This window comes from Panthera pardus, unplaced genomic scaffold (genome assembly GCF_024362965.1).
Source record: "Panthera pardus isolate Hobbes unplaced genomic scaffold, ASM2436296v1 HiC_scaffold_10, whole genome shotgun sequence".
Classification (NCBI taxonomy): domain Eukaryota; kingdom Metazoa; phylum Chordata; class Mammalia; order Carnivora; family Felidae; genus Panthera; species Panthera pardus.
This window is the reverse complement of record NW_026526655.1, coordinates 87,503,464-87,526,141: the sequence shown is the minus strand read 5'-3', so window position 1 is coordinate 87,526,141 and position 22,678 is coordinate 87,503,464. Positions and strand designations below refer to the sequence as shown.

General features: G+C 32.9%; 1 long non-coding RNA gene across 1 annotated transcript in view; it reads right to left on the bottom strand.

Moving 5' to 3' along the window:
* The window catches only part of LOC109270496 (uncharacterized), a 58,042-nt gene that overhangs the window by 34,690 nt on the left and 674 nt on the right, over positions 1-22,678 (bottom strand). The window lies entirely within an intron of this gene.

Sequence of the window (22,678 nt, the reverse complement as noted above, 5' to 3'; positions counted from 1 at the left end):
ATCCCATTTTGCCCAACATCACATTCCTCTTAGTGTTTATTTTTAGCTCCTTTGAAATAATGCTTTTGTCCTGTAGAGCAACACTATTGGTTACCTACCTAATATCCACCTAAGACACCAGGTGGCTACCTGCTTTAGAAAAAGGGGCTCCTCCTTAAGACCTACCTAGAGGGTTAATCTTGATTACTGAATATCAGGGCAGTTCACTCCTTTCAAGCCTGATTTAAGAAGAATTTAAGAAGGATTTTTGTTATATAATTTCAGATAAGGACTCCGTTGAGGAAATCTAGGAGCCTCTGAAAAAGATTTCATCCCTCTTAGAGAGGTTCACATCCTCCTTCTTCTTGACATTTAGATGGTTATGTGAGGGTAGGATGCTAAAAGCTCATCAGTAACACCAAAAGGGGTCAAATCTAAGGACATTAGCTGACAGGAAGAGGATGCTTGCGCAGAAAGATTAGAGGAATTGGATGTTTGATGATTTCATTTAGCCGTCAATTTAATGAATTCTGGAACTTCCTCCCTTGGGATCTTGTTACATGAGGTCATGTGTCCCTGTTGTCTAAGCAGTTTTGAGATGGGAGTAGTACTACTTGCAGCTGAAACAATTCTACTTGATTCATTTTAGCATTTAGGACCCACATGTATTTATTATCTGCTTTCACTTTCTTCTAAGATCTTGAATTTTTGAAAGAAAATGTTAAATCCCTGCTCTCAGAAAGACCAAATATTTTCCCAGATAACCACTGGTGAGGTGTTACAGGACACATTCGGAAAGAATATGTAATATTTCTTAGGTTTTAATCTGAAATCAGGAATTCCCATCCAACTTTGGTAACTATATAGTTAAGCAATATATTTTAAAACATAGAAGAGTGAATAATGTTGAAATAATTACATTTTAAATTTGGATATAATTTTAGAAGAGCTAAAATTATCTTTATATATACATATTATTATACATTCTCTATCTTATAAACACTTCAAACTAATCTATAATCTGTGTCAATATTATGCAAATGCTGAGATTTGTAACCTAGATGTCTCACTAAATTTTCAGAGAACAACTAGGAAACTGCAAAATTTCTTGTTAGAACAGATGGTCTTTTGATTAATGCTCTAGTGCATAATTCTACCTCTGTTGAGTCATTTTAACAAGAAAGTGTTTTAAGTGTTCCGCCAGTTGGCTGGTCAAATTAGCAACAGGCACCAGTTAAGGTGTAAACCAGAAGCATAAATCCACCTAGTGATGCATGAGCAAGTGAAAGTATCTCTGCAAGAGTGTTTCTAATAGAGAAGATAGTGAATTAAGATTTTCAGAAAACAGCATGGAAAAAGCTTCTCATCAGTCTAAATTACTAGCCAATGGCAATTATTATATGATACAGGTCTATGTTAAAACTAGTCATTTAAATATTTCAAATAAATCAGAAATAACCAAAGTAATCAAAGTCCTTTGGATTGTGTCTTTAAAATGTTCTGAGGGAAGAAATGAAATGCGTCAATACTGGATTTAAATCAACTCAAATAACTGGAGAAATGGTATTTTCAACTCACATATTGATAGCTCATTAGACTTAAAAATGTGCATTGGCATTATCCACACACAGCCTTCCATTAATAACCAAAAACTTTTGCATTTAAATAATTCTGATAAAAAAAACTTCAAATTTGAAATGTAGTTATGAATCTACTTATTTTTTCTTAGAAAATTTAAAAGTTCTAGGAATTTATCACTCAATTCCAATATAGTTCATTTCAGAGGTCTTTTTGTAAAAATGAAGACTTTTAGATTAAGCTTTTCCCAACTGCTGCTTCCAGTTTTAGCATATTACATAATTTTGCTTAAAAAAAAGGTTTTTGACCTTTTAACTTTGTACTATGGGCTAAGTCATGAGTTATTAGTTATTAGTACTCTTTTATATAAACTGGAAAGAAGTAAAGTCAGTGGATAGGTTTAGACTTCCCTGAGCATGTTGCAGGTTCCTCAGTCTGCTGGTGGATCTGCAGGATTCAAAGTAAAAGGGTATGTGCTCTATACCATTTCCCAGTTTTTATGTTCATCTCCTCATTAGTTTCCTCCAGCATAATTACTTAATGATAATACAATTAATGAGGATTAGTAATGGTCCTCCATTATTGTGGTCTTCCAGAAGCCCTAGTCCCTTTAAGGAACTTATTCATATACACATATATTTTCCTAACTTTTAACTTATCTTAGCCTCCCAGTTGTACTTTGATATATTTACGAGTTGTTTACATGGGCAAAGTAAGTGTCAAGTGATATAGGTTGGAGGCTATAATGTTTATATCTCACATGAGAATTAGTACAGAGCATGTTATATTGTGGTAACAATCACAAGGGTTCTATGGTTTAACAAAACAAAAGTTTATATCTCTCTTGTATGTAACCTGTTAGGGATTAGGGCAACTGTTTAGGACAAGTAGGGCCCCAGCAACTGAGACTGAACTGATCTATGACTTTATCATATCAGCATGAGTCCTTGTCTGCTGTTGCTTTAGGAGAGGAGAGAGCTTGAGAGTTGTTTGTTGGCTTTTCCAAGCTTTGTCTTGAAGTGGCACACATCCCTGCTGCCCAAAGTCTGCAGGCCAGGATGTGTTAGATGGTCAAGGGGAACAGGGATGTGGTGGTGCATATGTAGTATTTGGCAAGTGCAACTGTTGCTGCCATAGTGATAATTTGAAAATATTCATCCTTCTTGATAACAACAGCAACAACAATGAAAATTCTGCTGACATTTCAGAAATGGGGGTGAATGAACAACAGTAGATTAAATTCCACACATGAGTGAAATCATATGGTATTTGTCGTTCCCTAATTGACTTATTTCACTTAGCATTATACCTTCTAACTCCATCCATGTTGTTGCAAAAGGCAAGATTTCATTCTTTTTTATGGGTGAGGAAAATTCCATTCTTTATCCGTTTACCCATTGACAGACACTCAGGCTGCTTCCATTCTTGGCAATTATAAATAATGCTGCAGTAAACATAAGGGTGCATATATCTTTTTGAATTAGTATTTCCATTTTTGGGGGGTAAACATCCATTAATGGAATTGCTGGATCATATGGTAATTCTATTTTTAATTTTTTGAGAACCTCCATACTCTTTTCCAGTGGCTGCACCAGTTTGCATTCCCACCAACAAGTATTCCTTCTTCTCCACACCCTTGCCAACACTTGGTTTCCTGTATTTTTTATTTTAGCCATTCTGAAAGATGTAGGGTGATATCTCATTAGGGTTTTGATTTGTATTTCCCTGATGATTAGTGATGTTGAGCATTTCTTCATGTGTCTTTTGGCCATCTGTATATCTTCTCAATTTCAACAGTTTTTGACAGATATCTGGCATTCATTACTGATGCCACAATTATAAATCCCTAGATATGGTAATTATCCAGGATAAACTACTGATGACAAAAAGACGGGAAACAGAATGGGAGAGACACTGTTCTAGTTCATATAATCTTACATTATATGATGTAATATTCACAACAACTGTACTGACAAATTAGTTAATGGGCTCAGAGAAGTTCAGTAACTTTCCAAAGTCAAGGTTAAAACAGGGATTTGATCTCATGTCTACCTGATTCTAAATGTTGTGTATTACCTCAATCCCATAATGATTTCCCAAAAGAATATTTAGTACTCTAGCAAAGAAAAACATCTTCATGAAAAACTGCATGACCTTCCTTTCCTCTTTCCTTGACATACTGTTTACTTTCATATATGATAGGGATTTCATTCACCCTTGCCAGCAAGAAGCCCACCAGTTGACAGGCTTCGTTAAATATGGTTTCGATGCATAAGAATTACTGTTTAAATATTTCCCCTAGACTTGGTCTCTGCATTTTTCTTCTTTAAGTTGGAAAAAGTTGGACAGGCTAGGTAGACATGTTTTGGGGAAATAATAGGGTTTGTGAGAATGGATATCACTTTTATATGTATATCAAAATATTTTAAAACAATGACTGTTCTAGGATTAAAAAGGGAAGGGTCATCCTGCTGAATCTAGTTACATCATAGTCCCCTTTCCATTCCAGAAGACTATCTATGGAAATTTCTTTGTTTTTATTTTTTTTTAATTTTTTTAAATGTTTATTTATTTTTTTGAGACAGAGAGAGACAGAGCATGAACAGGGGAGGAGCAGAGAGAGAGGGAGACACAGAATCCGAAACAGGCTCCAGGCTCTGAGCTGTCAGCACAGAGCCCGATGCAGGGCTTGAACTCACGGACCGTGAGATCATGACCTGAGCCAAAGTCGGACGCTTAACCGACCAAGCCACCCAGGCGCCCCTCTTTCTTTGTTTTTAAACTGGAGGTCAAGACATTTTTGATGAAAAAGAGATTTCAAATTTTTACTAATTTGTTCAGTAAATATATATTTATTGAATAAATTTTTATTGAATTTTTAAATACTAGGTACCATAAGCATTGTGTACAATTAAACTGTATTTACTGCTTCCTTTCAATTTTCAGTCAAAAAGAGGGGGCAACATGGAAATTGTATGAGGGCAGAGAAAAGAGTAGTCATCCCCTCTCCATCACTGCAAACATAACAAGATGAACAGATTCCAATGTTGTAATAGAATTTTCAATTTAAGGACATGGGGACAAAAGCACTCTCAAAAATTTTAATGTAACAGAGTCTTGGCTTTCATTCAGCTCCTCAAGTCTTGGATCATCCTCTGGGCCAGAGCAATAAGCCAAGTACTTTTCTATTTATTATCCACATTGTTGGTGACAAGTTTGTATGTCAGTCTTTTACATTTGTTGTTTCATTTAAGCAGCATGTTCTTCCAGCCAATAAATTTTGTTACCGATTTTGGAATTTAGGGGTGAAGAAGAGACGAATTTTTAAGTGGATCTTTGTGCTGAAATGGGAAGTGGCTTGTGGCATGTGCTTGACCTACATTGTAGAGATTACTTAAAATTTGATGCAGGTGATCTGATCAGGAAGTCACAGTCTTAATGCAAAGTTCTAACCAACCACTGAGATGTGTTCACACTTACATGTCCACTAATGTCATCAGGTGCAGGTTCAATATTTTGAACCTAGGATAGAGAAGCAGGCAGAAGGTGGTTTAAATTAAGGAAGAAGGAACGACATCACCAAGATGGTGACATAGGTTGTTTCTGACTTCTATCTCATTCAGAATAAGTAACAACTATTCACAAATAAGATACCACTGAGAGATCCTAGAACACAAAAATGAGACTGAAGTAACCCTCTCCCCTGCACCAAAAAGGCCACAAAAAACCCCACAAAAAACCCAAAAAACAAAAACAAACAAAAAACATTAAAAGGGTAAGAGAAGAGGCTACACATTGACCACATTTTCCCTCCCCCAGGCTAGCATGACGTCATGTGGAGAGGTCTCCCCTCTGCCTCCAGTATCCAGTGGGAAAAGAAGACCCAGGGAGTACAACCAGTACCTCAGAATTGGAGTTGCCTTGTGGGCACCCCTAACCTGATCTTGCACTATGGAGATTACAGAGGAATCTGGGGCTCAACCACCCAGAGTCTGACTGTAAAAGAGAAGAGGGAAGGAGCTGGCAACAACCAGCACATGGATATTGGCATACTGAGTTCATACCTGCAGTGCCCAAGTAATTACCCAACCAGGAGATTTGTTCAACTACAGAGCTAAGATGGGGCACACTATGACTAGAGAGCTTGTCAGAGCATAGATCTGCCTCATTTGGATGATGAAGTGAAGAGCTTTAGTGGCTCTAGAGCCCTGCTTGCCCACCTTCAGCCAAGGAGCTGAATCACAACCCAACCCACTGTTGAAAGCATTTTCTAACCCAACTGATCAGAAGGGCTAGTGACAACTCCTGGAAACAGTGCAGCCCAGAAACAATTGAACTGAGAGGAGGACGGGCAGAATTGATTGTCCCCAGAACAAGGCCAATACCAGATATGAAGCATTACCATGCTCTACACAGGCAGGGGACTAATTTATAGCCAAGGCTCAAGGTAGTTCCTGCCCCATCCAGTTGGGAAAATTAAGATATTTTATGTGAGGTTCATGGTAACCAAAAGTGAAATTCCTATAGTAATTAAACAAAAAAAAAAAAAAAAAGAAAAGAAAGAAAGAAAGAAAAAGAAAAAAGAAAAAAAGACATGATAAATAAGTCAAAGCATATTGATGCTATAATACATCAAAACACATGTAAAAGACAAAAGGATAAGAAACAAGGAAGAATGGATCTACAAAATAACTAGAAAACAACAAAATGACAATAGTTAAGTCCTTAACCTATCAATAATTACTTTAAATGTAAATAAATTAAATTCCCCAATTAAAAGACAAAGAATGGCTGAATGGATTAAGCACACACACACACACACACACACACACACACACAAGATCCAAAAACATGTTGCTCATAAAAGAATCACTTTAGCCTGAACGACACACAGATTGACAGTGAAGCAATGTAAAAAGACATTTAAAGCAAATTGTGATGAAATAAAAGGGTGTGTGTGTAACTATACTTATATGAAACAAAATAGATTTCAAACTGAAATTATAAAAAGAGACAAAGAAGGTCATTATATAACAATAAAAGTGTCAATACATAAAGAAGATATAACAACTGTAAATATTTATGCACCCAATATTGTAGCACCTAAATATATAATGCAAAATATAAAAGAGCTAAAGGGAGAAATAGTATTAATACCATAATAATTGGGGACTTTAATACGTTACTCTCAATAATTAATAGATTATATACAGAGAAAGTTTCAGTGGATTTGAACAAAACTATAGACCAGATGGGATTTACATGCATATACAGAACGCTGTATTCAACAATAGCAGAATACACATTCCTCTCAAGTACACATGTAACATTTTATAGGATAAACAATATCTTAGACCATAAAATGAGTCTTAGCAAATTGAAATTGAAATCATGCCAAGTAGATTCTCTAGCCACAATGGCATGAAAATGGAAATCAATAATGAGGAAATCTGGAAAATTTTTGAACACATAAAATATTAAACAAGACTCTTCTGAACAACCAATAGATCAAAGAAGAAATTAAAGTGGAAATAAAAGTTCATTGAGACAACAATAATGTACCAGAACTTGTGGGATGCAACAAAAACAGTTCTAAAAGAGAGTTTTATAACAATAAATACCTACAGTAAGAAGCAAGAAAGATCTCAAGTTAACAACTCAACACTATACCTTAAAGAAAAAGAAAAAAGGAAATAAAATTTAGCACAGAAAATAGATAATAAAGATTACAGTATAAATAAATAAGCAAGGAGAAAAATAATAGAAAAGGTTAGCCAAACTAAAAGTTGGTTCTTTGAAAAAATTAAAAAAAAAAAAAAACTGAAAACCCTTAGCTAGACTAACTAAGGAAAAAAAAAAGAAGGGCCCAAATCAACAAAATTATAAATGAAAAAGACATAACTGATACAACAGAAATTAAAACGGCCATAAGAGGCTACTATGATCAACTATACACCAACAAATTGGACAACCTAGAAGAATGGAAAAACTCTTACAAACATAAACTTACCAACACTAAATCAGGAAGAAATAGAAAATCTGATTAGACCAACTACTAGTAACGATATTTAATCAGTAACCTAAAATCTCCAACGAAGAGAAGCTCAGGACTTAATGGCTTCACTGGTGAATTTTACCAAACTCTAAAGAATTAACACTGATCCTTCTCAAACTCTTCCAAAAGATCAAAGCTTCTGGGAGCACTTCCAGACTCATTGAAAATACTCAATGAAAGATTAAAAGGTTTTCCTTTAAGATCAGGAACAGAGCAAGAGTGCCCATTTTTATCACTCTTACTCAACATAGTAGTAGAAGTCCTAGGCAGAGCAATTGAGCAAGAAAACAAAATAAAAGGTATCAAAACTGGAAAGGAAAAAAATTATGTCTATTTGCAGATGATATGATATTTTTATATATAGAAAATCCTAAAGACTCAACCAAAAACTCTTAGATCTAATTAATAAATTCAGTAAAGTTGAAGGATGCAATAGTAACATACAAAAATCAGTAACGTTTCAATACATTAACAATGAATTTTTTGAAAAGGAAATAAAGAAATCAATCACATTTCCAATAGCACCCAAAACAATAAAATACTTAGGAATAAATTTAACTAAGGAGGTAAAAATCTCTACTCTAAAAACTAAAAGACATTGGTGAATGAAATCAAAGAAGATGCAAATAAATGTAAGGTATCCAATGTTAATGAATTGGAAGGACTAATTTATTAAAATGTCAGTAGTTAAAAAAGATTCAAGCAGTCTCTGTCAAAAGACTCTGATGACTTTTTGTACCAAGTTAAAAGAATAATAATAAAACTCCTAAAATTCATATGGAACCACAAAAGTCCCCAAGTAGTGAAGGAAATCCTGAGAAAAAAGAACAAAGCAGGAAGCAACACCCTTCCTGATTTCAAGGTATACTATAAAGCTATAGTCATCAAAATAGTATGTTACTGTCATAAAAATAGACAAATAGAACAATGGAACAGAATCACAAACCCAGAAATAAATCCATGCATATACAGTTAAGTAATATTGACAAGGGAACCAAAAATATTCAATAAAGAAAAGATAGTCTTCAATATATGGGGCTGGGACTATTGGATATTCACATGTAAAAGAATGAAACTGGACCTTCTATCTTACACCACTAAAAAAAATAACTTAAAATAGAGTAAAGACTTAAATGTAAGATCTGAAACCATGAAACTCCTAGAAGTAAACATAGAAATAAAGCTCCTTGACATTGGCGTTGGTAATGATTTTTGGATATGACACCTAAAGCACAAGCCACAAAACCAGAAATCAACAAGTGGGACCATATCAAACTGAAAAGCTTCTGCACAGCAAAAGAAAGCATCAACAAAGTGAAAAAAATCCCTACAGAACAGGAAAAATATTTTCATGCCATATATCCAATAAGGGATTAATGTCCAAAAAATATAATAAACTTATGCTACTCAACAGAAATGAACAACATCCAATAAAAAAATGGGCAAAGGACCTGAGACGTTTTTTCAAAGAAAATACATGAAAGGCCAACAGGTAAATCAAAAGAGGCTGAACATTAGTAGTCATTTGGGAAATGCAAATTAAAACCACAGGGAGATAATTACCTCACACTTGTTAGAATGGCCTTCATCATAAAGACAACAGAACAAGTGTTGGCATGAAAATGGAGAAAAGGGAACCCTTGTGCATTGTTGGTGGGACTGTAAATTGATAGAGCCACTATGGAAAACAGTATGGAAGATTCTCATATAATTAAAAACAAAACTACCATGTCATCCAGCAATTCTACTTCTGGAAATATATCCAAAGGAAATGAAAACAGTTGAAAAAATGTATTCACTCCCATATTTATAGCAGCATTGTTTAAAATAGTCAAGATAAGGAAACAAATGTTTATCAATAGATAAATGGACAAAAATGTTATATGTAATAATTTACTTGTTTATATATATAATTTATAATATAGAAATACAGGAATATAATATATATTGAAATATATAATATATTAGAATATATAGAAATAATATATATAATGGAATATTATTGAGCCATAAAAAAACAAGGAAATTCTACTATTTGCAATAAGATGGATGGACATGAAAGTCATTATGCTAAGTGAAATAATTCAGAGAAAGACAAACACTACATGATCTCACTTATAAATGAAATCTTAAACTCAGAAAAAGAGATAGACTTGTGGTTATGAGATGGACATTGGTGGGGGAGGGAATTGAAGGTAGATAGTATGAACTTTTAGTTATAAGATAAATAAGTATATAAAACCTTGGTTTGCAAGCATAATTCATTCCAGAAACATGCTTGTAATCCAAAGCACTCCTATATCAAAGTGAATTTCAATAATCACTGGCTTAGTTGTGATCATGTGACACGTGGCCTCACATACTACTTGTATTGCAAGACATTGCTCATTTATCAAGTTAAAATTTATGACAAATGTTTTCTTGTCTAGGGGCACTTGGGTGGCTCAGTTAAGCATCTGACTTTGACTCAGGTTATGATCTCACAGTTTGTGAGTTCAAGTTATGCATCATGCTCCCTGCTAACAGCTCAGAGCCTGGAGCCTGCTTTGGATTCTGTCTTCCTCTCTCTCTGTCCTTCCCCTGCTCATGATCTGTCTCTCAAAATAATAAATATACATTAAAGAAGAAAAAAAAAGGAAAAAAATGTTTGTTCGTCTTGCAGAACACTCACAGAACAAGTTACTTGCAATCCAAGGTTTTACTGTACTGGGGTTATAACATAAGACATGATGAGTAGCTAACTCTGCTATATGATACATAGAAAAGTTAAGAGAGTAAATCATGATTTAACATAACAAGGAGACAATTTTTTTTTCCTTTTTTCTTTCTTTCTTTTTATTGTACCTGTAAGAAAAGGTGAATGTGAGCTGAACTTACTATGGTAATCATTTCTTACTATATGTAAATCTAATCATCATGCTGTACTCATTAAATTTATATAGTGATGTATCTCAATAATTTCTCAGTAAAATTGGAAAAAATTAAGAAATGTTCTATTGTTTCTGGGTAAAATGTGAATGGACTTCCCTGAGTCAGTCAATAATTCCTGTGTGTATTTGGACATTAGCTGATTTTCACCTATCTGGAATGTTGTCAGGGTATTTAGGCTTTATGCAGAGGATTAGACTAGACAACTAAGGAATTCATCCTAATATGTAAAGGAACAGAAAATCAGAGAGTCACAGTACATTACAGATTTAGGAAATATTTTCTCATTCGTATAGAATAAAAAGATTTAATTTTAAATTTGGAAAAAAAAGAAAATCACTATTCATTTGAAGGAAGATATATACTTGTTTGGATTAGGAATCTCAAAGTGTACAAAATGGTAAATTGAATGTATTTATAATTAAAATATGCTGGGTTGATGTTTGTGATTTGGGTAAAGTTGAGGTTTATCTTTGCTTGGAAAATTTGATAAAAGAGCTGTGTTAAAAACGTGATTTTTTTTAACAGTCCTAAATCAGGAGGTAAAATCCATGTCTCCCCTTGAAACTGAATAGACCTTTGTGACAAATAGAACATGATGGAAAGTGATGCTTCATGACTTCCAAGGGTAGTTTAGAAAAGGCCATGCATGTTCTGCTGTCTCTTGGAACACTGGTCTGGAAGCATTAAGCCATCATGTATTAAATTCCAGCTACCCTGAGCTGCCATATGGAGACAGATACCATGTAGTGGGAAAGAGGGAGTTCAATACCAGGTGCTTGAGTAAAACATTCTTCTCTATGCCCCAGCCTGAACCAGTGTCTGCCGCTACCCCATGCGACGAGAAAGAACTGGCCTGAGTCCCATTCCCCAAATTTGTAAACAGATAAACGGCTGCTATTGACTTAAGCCATTGTGCAGTGGCTCGGTACACAAAAATAAACAACCAGAACACACAGATATCTCACTATTATGTTTTCTTTATATAATGCTTAGCCATTGACTTGCAAAGAGGAAAATTCAGTCATCAGTATTTTTGTTTTTCTTAGCTGTAAATATAATTTTCCATTAAGTTCCTAGAGAGAGTACATTTTTGATGTATGAATTTAAATAAATAAGCTTTGCCCTCAATTGTTAGCTTTTAATCAATGATATATTAATATGTATTAATTAATATTAATATGATATATTAATTCCAACCAATAAAACCCCAACTAATAAAAAGAAGATGTAGATAGATGATAGAGATAGAGATATTTGGACAGAGATAAAGATGGATAGAGATTTTTGTCCAAATATTAATCAAATTCCTAGATTAAAGAAATGTTTCATTGTGTAGAACAATAGGGCAAAGCAAGATTTGTAGTGCTGACAAACATAAATGCCTTAGCTGTTAAGACCCTGGAAATGAATAATCATCTTAAGAAGGAATGAATGTCAAAAGAGTGAATAGGGAGCAAGTGCCCAAAACTGTGGGTGGGGATTTAATCAACAAGTCAGGTTAGCGAACAACCTCATTCCCACTGAAGTTCTCCAAACGACAGATCCTTTTCAATATGTCATTGGACTAACAAGAGTTTAAAGAATTAAATTATTAATATTTTCAAACATAACATATTCATATATGCATGAGTTCTATTAGTGTTTACTCATTTCATGCATAGTCAAATATACTATTTTAATCAGTATTATCTATTACCAATTAATTAAAATGTTGATAAAAAGAAAAATTTTAATTGTGTAGCTTGAATGTTATAATAACATCGCTTATAATAAAAACATTAAAATATCCTGTGCAAGAGTAACAGTAAAAAATGTTTACTTCTAATGCATTATTTTGTAGATTCTATCTTCAGATTAAGGTAGAAATGAGGTAAAATTCATATCCTTACTAATGTAACATTCAAGATCTTCCAAATATATTTGAAACCAAGAAAAGTATGAACAATCCATATTCTTCACATGTATAGAAATAATTTTATATAATTTTAAAATAAATTAACTTTATAAAAATGAATAAAAGTAAGAAAATCTCAAATAACATGACTCCATTCCTTATGAACTTTAGTTTTCCTGTGCAAATCAATTTTAAGGTATATTCCTGTACATGCTTCTGTATTCCATTACATATTTTAGTATATGTAATGTAATTTTAATCCTGTTGTCTATATTTTCCATAATTTTTTTCAAATGATTAAAGAGATTGGTTCTCATCAAGAGTGTCTCTGAATTCTCATTGTTGTTCTACTTTGGATAATAGCAAATTGGATAATAGCAAATTTAAATAAACATTAATTTAAAAAAATAGTAAGAATTTCTAATTTGAAAAATAGACATTAATTTGTAAACCAAAATTTATCCTCAAGTAATTCTTTGGTGTTGTCCTAAAATCTTCCATTCCTTACAGGAATGAATGAAATCCGTTTTATTAGATAAAGAGGAGATTATTTACAACAGTAAAAATTACAAGATGATAAATATGAATAATGTGAAAGTTTAAATACCACAACCAGTGTTAATTACCCATCCCCAAGTGATTATTAGAATTAAAAAAGGAAATAAAAACTGAAAGTTTCATTATATGACATCCTGATAGTATAAATCGTACAGTACTACAGTATAAGAGTGCCTCCAAGTGGCATTTGTCAAAACTCCATATAAAAAATTTAAATACAAGAACCAAAAGTTAACCTTTAATAACAGTAGACCCTAAAGGATCACTTTTTTCTTTCTGCTTACTTAGGATCTACTCTTCATATTTACAATTCAGTTTTTAGGAAATTCCTAACTGTCTTTAAATATCCACACTTAAGTCCCATTAATCTTCAGAATTCTAGATTGTTTTCAGTATGTTATTTGTACTGTCTTGATGTAGTGTTTAGTTAGCTGATAATTATTTCATTTCCATTAAATTTGTACAGTAGAATCTTTTGATTAATACATTGCTCCTATTTTCAGTGTTCCTAAAAATGTTGTCTATATTTCCTATATCTTGGATGATAAGAGGGACAAAGGACTTATTTCCTACCTATAGAATACTAGACTTGTTGGATCATCTAATTCTACCTCTACAATTTCACAATTAAATATAAGAGTTTAAGGAATTTATCCAAGATCAATATGGTTGGTGACTTAACTAATATAATTCTGTCTGACCAGACTTGTAATTCAGTACTCTTTCAAATACATTTGCTCTGACACCAAAAATAGAGCTCTTCCACATGCCCTAAACAAATACATGTTTATTTTTCGTACATGATTTTCTTAAAACTCAACCAAACTCTAGAACACCAAATGTAGAAGTTGCCTAAGGCAAAAAGTGCTCAGGAACTGACAAATATACCAATAGGTTCTAAATAGGCCTTAAAAAATTAATGTGTAGTGTTTTGGAATTATTCTAGGTTTATGTCACAAAAATATTTAAATTACCAGAGTAGAAAGGAGTCTGGATAGTAATAAATGGGGCAGTTGAGCTTGTAACATAACTTAGAGACAGATCTGTTTGCTCTAAAAAGATAATCTTTGTAGTGAAAGTTATTTTCAAACTCATTTCATTTGTAAATGCTACTCTTTCCATTATTTTGCCACTCTTCTCCTGATACTTCTTTTAAATTTCATGTTTTACTGTTTATTTCCCTTTTTCTGTTTCATATAAATGATTCCAGGAAGGCATTCTTCTCTGTTTTCCCAAAGGTGTCATTCCAATGCTATTCTTTCCTAATTCTTATTCCTTTTTCCCCCTCTTAATTGCTTTTTATGGGTCTTTTTCTTTCTCTCCTGCCACTTCATCTACAACTTTCTTGGAATGAGTTAGCCAACATCGACAACAAGATTTAAAGTTCAGTCTCTGAGGGGCTATAATGTAGATACATCCAGAGTATTAAGTACAGAAAAATGCCTGTAGGTTTTCAAATAGATATGTGGATATCTGTATGTATAATATAAACTATTAACTTTTTAAACTTTTGAATGCCATGCTATATTATCTATGGAACTATTTTGTGGTGAAATTAGAATAAAATGTTCTAATTTAATATTTCCTGTTATTTAATTCCAAAATACCTTTTAAAGATTGAGCTCACATTGTAGTTTCCATTAATTTCCTCAGTTATCCCATTTAAAAAATTAAATGTGTTTTAACTATCTTGCCAAATTTCTACTTGTTTAAGGTTGTCTCAAACAATGACCATTTTTTAAGTCATGTTTCACTACCTGCCAATCTGAGCTCATCTCAGAATTTCATTAGTACACTATTTACTCTGACTCCCACATCATTAATGAGGTTTCAAATAAAACCAGACTGACATTCATCCCTATGGTACCCGGAAAACATGACATTGTTTACTGTCACTCTGATTCAAGCCCATTGTCCAGATTTTAAACATTACAACAATGCTAAATGCAAAGCCAACTTAAATGAACTCTTCTGAATAAAATTTGTGACTGAAATTTAATGAGACACATCAAAATTGGCTATAATTAATACAAACAATCTTGTACATGTCTGTAGTTGTTAATCCTGCTTATTTCTCCCATGATTAACTATTTATTTGTTTACTTTTCCCTTGGTGAGATCTTCAGATATTTTCTTTGATATCTGCATTCATTTTGTTAGTGATGAAAGATACATGTCAACCTTCATAAATATTTCAATAACTTTTAGTTTGGTAAAGATTACTTAACTTTTCATATAACATGCCAAATAAACCCAGATGGTTATGCATATATCAGAACTAAATACATATAATTACAAAATCCAACTTAATATTTTACCACATTTTTGATGACTTATTCTCAGAATCAGAACAAGGAATAAACTGAAAATGATAAACCACATATTTTCTGGGCTTTATGCTAATTAGATACAGCAATTTAATTCTTTAGAATTCAAAATTCTAAGAATAGAATCATTTTTAAAAGACAAAACAATCTATAGATTAAATCAAGTTATAAGATACTTGATTAAGCCTAATAATAATAATATGTTTATATTTATGGACTATTCACTTTTCAACCAGCTGTCAATATTTTATGCTATGTGTAGGAAAAGATGAAAAATTACCTTTTTGTATATATCCTAAGTGAAAATGGTCAGGGAAAGTAATGTTGAAATAAGGATAATACTCAGCGATGAAAAAGCATGAAATCCTGCTATTTGCAACAACATGGAGAGAACTGATTGTAGGGTATTATGCTAAGTGAAATAAGTCAGTCAGAAAAAGATATATCATATGTTTTTACTCATATGTGGAATTTGAGAAGCTTAACAGAAGACCATTGGGGAAGAGAAGGAAAAATAAGTTACAAGCAGAGAGGGAGGCACACCATAAGAGAAGAGACTCTTAAATACAGAGAACAAACTGAGGGTTGATGGGTGGGTGGGTGGGGGGGATGGGAGGGATTGTAAAAATGGGTGATGGGTATTGAGGAGGGCACTTGTTGGGACAAACACTGGGTAGTCTATGTAAGTAATGAATCATGGGAATCTACTCCTAAAGCCAAGACTACACTGTATGTTAGCTAATTTAAGAATAAATTATTAAAAAAAGAAAGGTAATAATATGTTTTGAAAAATACAGTTGTTAGAAACTACTGAACAAATGCTATTTGATGATTGTTTCACAGATATCCTAAAATTATATGTAATTTTATCTCCCTAAATAAATTGAAGAATACTAAAAGGCAGAAATATATGCTATTGAAACAAATACACTTTTTCACTAAATAAATATTATTTGCTAAGTGACTGATATTAATTAGCTGCATTTCCTATAACAGTGTGGTCCTTGTGTTAATCTGCTTCATAATGACTATATTTGTCAATTATTGAATTAGAATCTCTGAGATGGGGCCAGTTATAAACTTCCCCGATGAGTTGTGAGTCAATAATGTTTGAGAATTATTGTCCTACAAGCAACATACATAATGAGTGAATGAATGAGTGAAAAATATTTAGGTGCTGTCTAAAAGCACATAGTGAATAAACAGCAATGGTATTTCTATTGAGCTAAGACAGAATAACCTCATAGAATGTTTTTGAGTTATTATCAGCACTAATAAAATGTGATGATAGAGAATTATTCAATTTATCTGATTATACTGTCTATGTTGACTGAATATGATATATATTGTAGCTGTTTAAAGACATAATCAAAATGTCAGATTATAAATGATATATCTCAAAATAAAATGACAATGAAAACTAAACAATGATTTAAAACGTATTTATGTTCATTTCCAAAGATTTAAAGATATCTATATTGGTAAAATTAATGTCAACAGTTGACCTGAAAAATAAGTCAAAACATATTCATAAGATATTTCTGAATCCCTTGGCTAACTGTCTCTAGATTACAAGATTAATACTCCAAAATAGAAGTTACCTAATTTCTCCAATTGTCACAATATTATAAGTGAAAAGAATAAGTGCTGTAAGTTAAAAAAGAAAATACCATTATTTCACACTTTATATTTGAGAGGATTTGTGGAGGCAACATGGGTTAGTAAAGAATGTGAGTTTGAAGAACTATGTATTTCTATTTAAATTCTCATTATAAACTTGTTATTGGGGTTACCTAAACCAAGTTATTTAAATTCATCTTCTCTAAAACAGAGTAATAAAACATACCAGTACCAAGAGTGGGGTTGGAGGGTTACTATCCTATAGGATGATTAAATGTAATCATACCACAATGTCTGAAACCTACTAGAAGCTTTGTGAATGTCTGTTATTATTTTAAAACTGTGTGACTTAAAGCAATCACAATGATACAAACCTAAAGATACTACAATTGAGATCCTGGTTCAGAGAACAACAGAGGCTCTTCTCTGTTGTAATTAAGCATACAACTCTTCTTCTGTGGGTAGGATTCAGTGAGTACACAGCTCCTTTATTTGCTTCAATAAAATTTGTACCTCATGATTTTGTTACAGCAGAAATGCTATCCTGAGGAAGAAGCAGAGATCTTCATACATTCTGTGACTTGTAGCTTCTGAAGTGACTACTCAAACAGAAGGAAAGTGGCTTTGGTTAGAGAGTAATGGGGGAAAAGGTCGCTTTTGCACTGATGAAGATAGCCTATCTAATATTTTAATTACTAGATGACAGAAAGTTGGCTGTTTGGCCAATAAGACATCGCTAAGAGGATAGATACTAAAACTTTGTTGTCCATCTTAAACATTATTGTTAACATGTAGGTTGAATCAAAATAACTGATATTATGAGGTTGTAAATTACTTCTGCTTTGGTGCCTCAACCATGGCCGATAGAGGTCAAATTAATGACATATTTTACATAAATTATCTCATTTCATCAATATGCTAAATACTTCAATATACAATCACAAGGTGGTACGCATTTCAAATAATGAAAATACCAAAAACAACCTTAACCATATCTTCAAGGATTGTGTAATTTTATCCAAGGTTATATTAACAATATTAACAATATTAACAATATCTTCAAGGATTGTATAATTTTATCCAAGGTTATAAAACAGTTTGAAGATAATATAGAAAAAATATATGTGGAGAGAAATACTATAGGAATTCAAGGGCAAAGATTCAAGATTTGTAGGGTGTAACTTGGGAAAGTTTTATGAGGAGATGAGACTTTAAATACTTGTAAGTTTTTTTTTGTGAAAGTGAGTGCCGTGTAAAAAAATTCTAAGTCTTAATTTTATTTCCCAACTTTGAACTTATATTCACATTTATAAGGCTTTCACAAATGTACTTGGAGTAGTTTGACTTTGAGGTTCTTAAGTATTACAAAGTGTAAATTGTGAGTCAACAAATTTAATAGAGAAGAAATAATTATTCAAGGTCAGACCAAAAACAGGAGAAAAGAGTAAGTCAACGAATTTAAGTGTAAGAGCATATGGCAGCATAATAGAAGTGAAATTTGTAATTCTAATGCACATCAAATAATATTTAAGAACAAATTCCAATTACAGAAGAAATCAAATACTAAATATGTGAAGAAAGAAGAATGAATAAAATGTAAAAAATGCATTTAAAATATTAATAAAAATATTTTAAAAAGCAAATCTATTTTTTAGACATAATTTTCATTACAAAGAGAAGAAATATGTAGTAAAAGAGTATCTCTGGCAATAAAATATGAAGGGAAGTCTTCACTGTTGTTAGTGAAATTACATAAAATATTCACAGATTGATTATCTAAAGAAGATAAATAAAGCTATTTGTTTCCACAGAAACTTTGATGACTTGATTTTTATTCTATTTTAAAATAACAACCCTGTGTGTATATGAAGAAAAGCCATTTATGCTTGTCAGAATACATTCATGATGAAATAATTCAGATGCAAAAAAAAAATGTTGGGGCACCTGGGTGACTCAGTTGGTTAAGTGCCCGACTTGATTTCGGCTCAGGTCATGATTTCACAGTTTGTGGGTTCGAGCCTGTGTCTTGCTCTGCGCTGACAGCATACAGCCCACTTGGGATCCTTTCTCTCTCTCCCTCTCTTTCTGCCCCTACCCTACTCGTGCGCACACACACACACTCTCTCTCTCTCTCTCTCTCTCTCCCCATCTCTCTCTCTCTCTCTCTCTCTCTCTCAAAATAAATAAATAAATAAACATTAAAAAAACAACATGTTAACATCACTAAATTTGGCAGAATACTGTATATGTTCTACTGAGCCTTCACTTTGTTTTTAGGCTGTTATAAATTCACCCCTGTTCAGTTTAAAAAAAAGAAAGACAGATAACAATAATGGATTCTTCACTGGAAAATTTAATTCATGTTTAAAAAATCTTTAAAATTTAAGGTTAAAATTATTCTGATGAGAAGATATCAAGATAATAAGATCAGAGAAGAAATCTACTTAATATATATAACATAACCAATATTTATAGCACCTAGAATAAAAAGTGAACAATGATGTTTAAAATTATCTGGTTTGGGGGCACCTGGGTGGCTCAGTTGGTTAAGCATCAGACACTTGGTTTCAGCTCAGGTCATGATCCCAGAGTTCGTGAGTTCAAGCCTTGCATCAGGCTCTGCAATGACAGTGCCGAGCCTGCTTGTGATTATCTCTCTCTCCCTCTCTCTCTGCCCCTTTTCCCATGCTCTCTCTCTATGTCTCTCAAAATAACCTTGAAAGAAAATAAAATTATCTGGTTTAATGAGGGAATTAAATAGAAAGATTTTAGCTTGTGTTTATTTAGTCAATAGGAATTTGTGTGTGTGTGTGTGTGTGTGTGTGTGTGTGTGTGTGTGTGTGTAGTAATAAATGTCATGTCTGTGTAATACAAGTTAAAAACTGCCTCAAAATTCTTGTTAAGAAAGATTTATAATCTTCCAGAGCAGATGTAACTTCAATAGGTTTCAGGATTTATGAAAACAGAGTTGTCACAGTTCAATTACCTATAGTCATTTCCAGGACTGAGAATCACAATAATATTTTAAGTTATTCTATAGTGGACAATACATACATGCATTTACATACATGCACTACATATGACTTTAGCAGCAGGCCAGCTAATTGCCTACCTTCTATAAATTAGCAACTAGGAAATTATTTTCACTCCTCATGACATCTATTTCTGTACATTTTAATGAATCATTTCCCAGCTGATCTTATTCTACCTCTTTCTAAATCTATTATTTCCTAAATATAATAATCTTATATTAAGATATATAAATAGTGTGAATATACATTTTAGTGTGAATTCAACAGAAAAAACATTTATTGAAAACATAGCATTGCTTAGAATAGGTGGGATAATGTGGGAACTTGAAAGATTAACCAAGTAAGTTCTTTGCTTTCAAGCACATTAAAAGGGGATAGATACCGATACCTATACCGATACATATATACCACAAATTGTAATTTGTTGTTGACTATCAAAGTGATTTAATTTTGTATAATAAAGAAACAGCTGTGGAACCACAGAGGGAATTGTTTTGAATCCACTGGGTGGGGGGAAATGCTTCAATCATGGCATATGTAGCTTTTGAGAGGATTCTTAATGAATGTGTAGGATTTTAGTTGGTGACACAAAATTCAGTTGGAGAGATGAATAGGAGAGGAAGAACTTTAGAACATATTTTTTAAAGATGTGGAGACAGAGTATGGGATTTATCTTTTGGGGTGGAAAGGAGGAGTCTGAATATAGTTTAGAACAAGAAGCTCTTCCATTGGCCATTGTGTATTGTTCTCCTGTTGGGATTATAGGACTGTTATTCACTCCTCACTTTGAAATACTGCTAACATCTCTACTGTGCCGCTTTCTAATTTGATGAATCTTTCATATATTCGATTCTCATTCAGAAAACTGATTATCAAGTTGGGCAAATTCACTTACATTTCCTTTGATTGTAAGTAATTTTATTTTAGGTAAGGTTCAGAATTTTCTTTGATTGGATTTGACTAGAGAGAAAATTGCAAACCCGGTGTCAACTTCATTTTAGCCGGGCTTCACAATACAGTCGATTGTTCTTCCTTTCCAGTGTAGTCTTTTTGTCTTTTAGCTAATAGCTTTCAGACTTACATAGGCTATCTCAATTAAACACTGTATTTAGCCAGGAAAAGCTGATGAAACTCTTCCTCAAAAATTGGAGAGGCTTTACTTTCTAGAACTTAATATGTACCAAATCTCAAAATGGGTAACAGTGGAATTCTGATGAAATTGCCTAAAAAGCACAAAGTATTTGTGGGGTGTCTGGGTGGCTCAGTCAGTTGCATGTCCTACTCTTGATTTCAGTTCAGGTCGTGATCTCACAATTCATGAGTTAGAGCCCCACATCTGGCTCCATGCTGACAGTGTGGAGCCTGCCAAGTGTCCATCGATAGATGAATGGGTAGAAGGGTGCCTGGGTGGCTCAGTCAGTTAAGCATCTGACTTCAGCTTAGGTCATGATCTCATGGTTCATGAGTTCGAGCCCCACGTCTGTGCTGACAGCTCAGAGCCTGGAACCAGCTTCCCATTCTCTGTCTCCCTCTCTCTCTCTGCCCCTCCCCTGCTCACTCTCTCTCTCTCTCTCAAAATAAATAAATAAACATTAAAAAGAATTAAAGAAATGTGAGTCAAAAAGGGTGATTAATCCATTTTCTGGAGAAAAATATGATGAAAGAAAAGACCAGGAAGATAATTGTTTTGGTCATCTGCATATTATAAAGAATGTCATTTTTTTTTATCTCCAATGTTTCACTTTTTTTTTATTGCTCAGCTATATTTCTTTAAAAATTTTCCTAATATAACTCATTTGGTTCAAATAATCATTTTATTTTCTTTAATTTGTAGTTACTATTCCTTCCTACTATCACCAGGTAAGAACTGTCTATTCAACCCCAAACACTGGACTGGGCAAATTAAAATCTTTAGGCTTCAGTTTTCTCTGCGTAGACTCAAAAGTTCTCATGCTAGTTCAACAGTGACTTAATGATACAGTTAGGAGCAAACTCCAGATTTTAAACTCTCATTTCACTTTTCTCTTCACATTATCACAGTGTTTATTATTTATGGTATTAGAGTGTGATATGAAATCAAAAGACTTGGAACTAGAAGAGCTGGGTTCAAATTCTGGCCTGGGTAACTTTGGGAAATGTAATCTTTCTGAACCTCAGTTACCTCACCTATAAAATAAGAATAACTATAATATCTTATTTCAGAGGGATGGTTTGAAGATGGTATGATAATATTTGGCTATCCATCAATTACTATATAACCCATAAAAGTTATAAATATAAGAGTTGTCATTAAGCAGTTATGATGCTATTATGTAAATAATCCATTGGGGATCACAAATTAATGTTTTTAATGCTATCCTAACATGGTTTTATTACTAATATTTCAAAGCACACCTATCATTAATGAATTTCTAATCCAAATAAAGTTTGTCTATAATTATTTTGTAAAGCATAACAGTATGTATTCCATTCTAGCCATTATAACAACCTCTTTTATGTCAAATATTAATTTTTTGGAAAAGGTTTAACTTACATTTTTAAAACATGTTATCACTCTTTTGTTTCTTTTTGGAAGAGTTCTGCTGGCACATTCATCTAAGGTAGTGCTCTTCCTAATGCTATCCTGCTTCAACCGAAATACTTGTCTCAAAAACCCACAGGTCTAGAGTGACATTAACCATTTTTTTCTGAGGTTTTATAAATA